The sequence below is a fragment of the Coregonus clupeaformis genome, chromosome 19 (assembly GCF_020615455.1).
Source record: "Coregonus clupeaformis isolate EN_2021a chromosome 19, ASM2061545v1, whole genome shotgun sequence".
Taxonomy (NCBI): Eukaryota; Metazoa; Chordata; class Actinopteri; order Salmoniformes; family Salmonidae; genus Coregonus; species Coregonus clupeaformis.
Genome location: NC_059210.1, coordinates 9,271,188 through 9,277,215, shown reverse-complemented (window position 1 = coordinate 9,277,215; position 6,028 = coordinate 9,271,188). Strand labels below are relative to the sequence as shown.

The following is a 6,028-nucleotide window of genomic DNA, read 5'->3' as shown; positions in this document are numbered from 1 at the left end:
CCCAAAAAAGCATCACTTTTTCAAAAAATATGTTCATATACCAAACTAACAACATTATTTCTGATTGATGCCATCAAGACAGATATTATGCATAGTTTTTATGGGCATGTTGTTGTTTTTTACAGATTTATCATCCTTATAATAGTTTAGTTAGATTTGGTATGCCAGGCTACTCACCATGCAGCTTTCTGGTGCAGTCTTGATTTGAATTATTGCACTGCCCACCATAGCAACCATGAACCAATCAAATCACCTGTTACTTGTCAAGTACAGTTATGACAACAGTTTGAAATCCTTTGCAGTCATTGGCTCTAAATTCCAGAGGGCTGGGACCCCCAAACCTTAAATGGCCCATTTTACCTGATGGCCCATTTTACCTGATATCACCCTACATATGAAATGGGTAAAACAGACAAAGAAATTCTGATGAGCGCAACAAAGTTTGAGAATATTTTTCAACGAAAGTAAAGAACAGTAATCTTACGAGTAAATTAGGAAGACCAGGTTTCAATAGGCGATAATATATTAATGTATCATGAAAGGAGCGTGGATATTTGACCTGGCAAAGCGGTTTTATGCGCTGACTGAATGGGAGCTGATAATTAGGCTATGAGTTTTTTACTGCGCTGGTCTCGGAAAGAAATTACGAGTCCTCACTGTCCGAGATCGAGTCAAGATCGAGTAAAAATTTATCCGACACCAAGACAATACACTCAATGTGGTCTCGAGACCGGACTGTACGGACACTGCTGTCCTGTCCGGTGTGTATGGTAACCGGTAGCGACCACAGCGAAGGGTGGCGCTATTTCCCCTAGTGGGTTGAAATTATTCTGTCTGAAAATGTATTTTCGATGACACTGCGGTGGCGGTAGCGTCAGTAAGCAGCAGTAGTCCCGCGTTCAACTACTAGTCGGAACTAGAATACTCGGAAATTTGTAGTTATACACGTTCCGCGTTCAACGAATCAGCAAGTCGGACATTTCAGAGTGTCATAGTTCCGACTAGCATTTTAACGCGGCGTAGGCGGGCAGGCACCCCTATTGTGTACACTGGTATGTTCTCCAACCGAAAAGGGAACGGAACACTCGCCACTGCTTGTTTTCCACCAGAGTTCTAACTTCGAATCCGCGGTAGTCATGCTGGAAGAGACACCGTCGCAGATTTAGGCGACATTATCGGAGATAAGAAACTAGTTCACCCAGACTACAAAGCATTCCTATTTTTTACGGCGGGTGGAAAGACGGCATCCGGCCTGAAAAGAAACTCCGGGGACGGGGACACAGGTCGGGACAACGCACATCGTTTCTGGTGAGCGCTATAGTTACATTTTCTTATAGGTCCTTTACGATATTGCAACAAATGTTAGCCTACTGTACAAGTGGCTTGGTGATACCAACGACTTGCGGCGGCTACATTCATACAACAAAGACGAGACACATTCCACCCTGCATTGTCACAAAATGGGGTAACAATGTAGCAATGTTTACTTCACAGCGCTCACTGCTGTGTGTTTGTGAATGGCTTTCCATTTGTTGTTGTGGGGGACAGGCTGTTTCTATTGGAGTTATCCCGTCCTGCCTACTAGGCTTTGGGATGTAAACTGGATACCCTCTCCACTGAGAATAATTCAACATGTAAAAGGCACACTGACTGGATCACGCTGTTACTGTCATGTGGGATAGATAAGTGTGCACAGTTTGCTGCTGAATTCGCAGAAAGGTGTTATTGTTTGATGAGGAAATGTACAATTATTTCCCAAAACAGGGTTTAAGAGGAACGAAAATAAAATATTAATTGAAAACATATTTGGCAAAAACCACCACCAATAACACCACATTATCCCTACTAGATTAGTATATAGGCTTATGTGGGCTTGTATTGGGTAAATCCATTTAAATTCAATCACTTTTTGACAGCGTCCCTTTTCATTTAAACAACTTTCCATACGTTTGCAAATGGACGAAGTGGTCAGAAAGTAATTTTTTTGACCTGAATGCCAAAACATGCAAGAGATAAAGCTGCTCAAAGTTGACACATTTTGCACCCCCACAAAACCATGCGACATCCATGTCTTCATCACTGTAAAATATAAATTGTTGTGTGTGATATCATTTAAAAGCTTACAAACGTGTTGTCCATTATTTGATTATTTCTTGAAAAGAATGTTTAAAAAATGTTTTGGGTACTTTTTAAACATTTAATGTCAATTATCTAAAAATGGGTAAACTAATATTTTTTTCATATTATAATAATAATAATAATAATTCATTTAATTTGTAAAGTGCTTTTCTCACACCCAAGGCACCCCCCCCCACACACAAAAACAACAACAACAATCTATAACACAGACAACAAACAAAGCAATATACAGCTGTTATCAGATCTGAGGAACAAGAGAAAAGCAATTAGCAGAGGTCCTTGAAAGCCTTTCTTAACAGCCCGATCTTGAGCTGTGCCTTTAAAGGAGGACAGAGACTCTGCTTTATGTTGTTGCACCCTATTTCACATCATCTGAGTTTTTTGTGTTGTGCCTGCCATCGGCTGAGACGCAACATGCTCTTGAATAAAGGGCGGGTGTCATTTCAATCATAAAAATAGAATTCATAGAATGGACCTATCCCTTCAGACCACTGCAATTTAGCTGGTACACCATTGACATTTTATTGAGATGTCAAGTTCTAATTACTACCACAAAAATGACCACCGGTCCACCTACCATTGAATGCCAACTTAAATGGTCATGTCTATTATGTGGTCTTCTGTAGCTCAACTGGTAGAGCACAGCCCTTGTAACGCCAAGGTAGTGGGTTCGATCCCCGGGACCACCCATACACAAAAAAAATTATGCACGCATGACTGTAAGTCGCTTTGGATAAAAGCGTCTGCTAAATGGCATATTATTATATTATTATCTATATTTCTGTGATTTCAATAGGTTTGCTATGAATGACTGACAGATACTGGTATCGTCCCTGCCCTACTAGATACATGGTGATACATTAGTTGGCATGATGGAGCCTTGCTACTTGGCAGACAGAACCCTGTAGAGCAGGTTTACAGTACAGACTGCAGGAGGGGGTCTCTGTGGGTTCACTTCAAGGATGACTCAAGTGGTAGTCAGTCGTTTTCATGGCATTCCTTTCGTGTGTGTGTGTGTGGCAGGATGTCCTGAAGGAAGACGTCATTGTTCTGAATGTGATCTCACTCAGCCTGAGGGACAGTATGCGCACACACAGGGGAGTTCTGGCCCAGAGCAGGGACTAGCTTTACAGAGGAAGTCTAGTCTATAGTGTGTCTTGCCTGGAGCTGGTCATTCTAGTGTTATTGATTACCGGTATTGTAAAGTTGGAATGGTTGTGTGCAGTGGTAGTAGTTTATCTCACGGGAGAGCTGTCTTTATGTTAGTTGGTGGACAACAGTGTTGGAGTCAAATCCATTTCAAGGAATTGACTGAATTGAATTGGAATTGACCCCAGCCATGGTGGAAAGTATATCAGCCTGAGTCCCAAACATGACCTCATTTACAGACTCCTGTTTAGACCTGATTGTGGGGCTGTTATTTCTTCTTTTTGGTGTCAGAAATGTCAAGTTGGGAAGAGTTTGTGCATATTACAAAATGTTGTGACGTTTTGGACTTCGGTGAGGGTTTTTTCGACTGTTCGGGGCACATAAAACATTTTCTGGAGGCAAGCCGAAGTTCGGAGCCGAAGTCTACGCCCCTTCGTCAGGTGATTGGTCAACAGTAGGGATTCTTCAATAAAGTCTTTGTTGTCATTCAACGAGAGAGGACTCATTTTCATGCAAATTCTTTCATTGAGAAATACTGCACCAAACATCTTAGTTAGATGTAAAATTGCGCAACTAAGATTTCCTCTGCAAAAACGTCATTTTATGACCGATTTCTTGAGTTATCTTAGATTAATTCGGACTATTTTGAGTTAGTATATACTGGCTATGGCGTCTCAAAATGGACAAACAGTGCTATCACAGATAGAACAATGAGACAGATATTTTACTGGATGTTTACCAAATATGGTAGTGAGAAGAAGCCCACTGGCGGGCAGTGGGAGAAGTTGGAACGAGATGGATCTTGGCTGACATTCTGCACATTTTCTCATCGATGAAACATTTGATCTTAATACAGTTTTCTGTTCCTAAAACTAGAATATGTTATGAATAGAGTGGACTAAGGTTTGTAGATTTTACACTTTGTAAAAGTTGTAAAAAATCGTGTTGCTTAGAAGGAGTACAAAGGCGAATTGAGTTATTGCACATGCGCACTTCACATAGTAGGCGGTCCCTAACGGAAATATGTAGATGATGCTAGAACGCGCCAATAGGATCTCGCTAGCTCGTGCTTGCCTCTGCCCCCCTCCTTGCTTGTTCTGCCCACTATGGCTCATTTGTTCCCATTGCAAATGATAGGCTGTGGTCTATCTTGGGTTAGTTCTAAGAATCTAGGGTACTATTGCCGCTTTTTTCAAGTTTTTCAAGCTCCCTGCCCTCCAGGACATCTATACCAGGCGGTGTCTGAGGAAGGCCTGAAAGATCGTCAAGGACTCCAGTCACCTGAGCCATGGACTGTTCACTCTATTACCATCTGGCAAGCGGTACTGGAGTATCGGGTCTCGCACCAACAGGCTCCAAGACAGTGGCATTTCGGCAACTTTGGGGAAAAAAGACAATCATAGTTGTGCCTGTTGTCATAGAGATGGAGGACTCATCATGGATATAACCCGTTTTAGCATGGACATTGCCATTGAGGGTTCCACCATTTTTAAAGTAGTCCACTGGGTGGGGATTCCTATGAGTTGGGAGCAATCAGCCAATGAAGAAGAACATTTACTACTTTAAAATGGAGATGGCATTGAGGCTAACACAGATGCTATAATGGCACACATACAAAGATGAGTCGATCTCTATGGCCTGTTCACATGCGTATCTGCCCTCTCATTGGCTAGAATGGTCCCACCTGATCTCAGTTCCTCCCGCCTGCCTTCCATCTTTTAAGGACAGGTATTTCCATTGTTAGAGCGGTCACATGTCTATCTTGTCACTATAATAGACAGTCTTTGGTAAAGCGGCGGATGGAAAATGTGTCATTGGCTTTGATACTCTGATTGGTTAGAGATTATCCTATCACTGATGACTTTGTTTTGTACGACGCCCCTCTTGCACCTCGTCACCACAAACGACTTCACTGATGGCAGTCTCAGACTGAAGTATGTAGCAAACGACAGAGCAGGGGAAGAATTTAGTGTGAGCCATCAGGCTATGCCAAAACTCCATCCCAAACAAAACAGGCTGAAATTTCAGGCTGTCTTTTCAAACAGCTCTTACACTAAAAGGGCATTATCATTTTCACAATTTCAGAGTATTATTCCAACCTCATAGTGTGGAACTATCTATGAAACGGAGTAAAAGCACTTTTTTTTTTACTGCACTGGGCCCTTTAAGCAGCCTGGCCAATGACAGCTAGCTGAAGGTTAGTGTCGCCTCTCACTAGTCCCCCACAAAGCAGCTGCCATGACACACACACACACACGCGCGCGCACACACACGGAATCCACACCACACACTCCCCATTCCTGTAACTCCGGTCTCTACATAACCATTCATACCAACTCTTCCTTTTTCTCTGCTGTATTAACATAAGACTTCTGCCACCCAGACTCCCAAAGCAGCCCCTCCTGAAATGCTGTTGCCATAGACACCAAATGCTAGTGTGAGCAAATTTAGCTCCCTGGCCTGTCTGGCATCCCCAACTGTCACCCAACTCTCCTTAACTTTAACTGGAAGTCTCACTCAGCAGACAGTGTCCATCCAGCAGTCACAGGGTCAGCTGGTCAAGAACCTGTTTCAGATTTCCTATACAGTGCATTTGGAAAGTATTCATTTTTTTACATTTTTTACATTTTTAGTCATTTAGCAGACGCTCTTATCCAGAGCGACTTACAGTTAGTGAATACATCTTTTTTTTATACTGGCCCCCCGTGGGAATCGAACCCGCTACCCTGGCGTTGCAAAC

At 42.5% G+C, this 6,028-nt stretch overlaps 1 protein-coding gene across 1 annotated transcript in view; it reads left to right on the top strand.

Moving 5' to 3' along the window:
* The first annotated feature begins 863 nt into the window (after positions 1-863).
* Positions 864-6,028, top strand: part of LOC121531605 (cyclin-dependent kinase 17) — a 58,403-nt gene continuing 53,238 nt past the window's right edge. The window contains exon 1 of the mRNA XM_041836901.2: positions 864-1,308. The gene's annotated coding sequence lies outside the window, so the exon portion shown is untranslated. The remainder of the gene's footprint in view (positions 1,309-6,028) is intronic.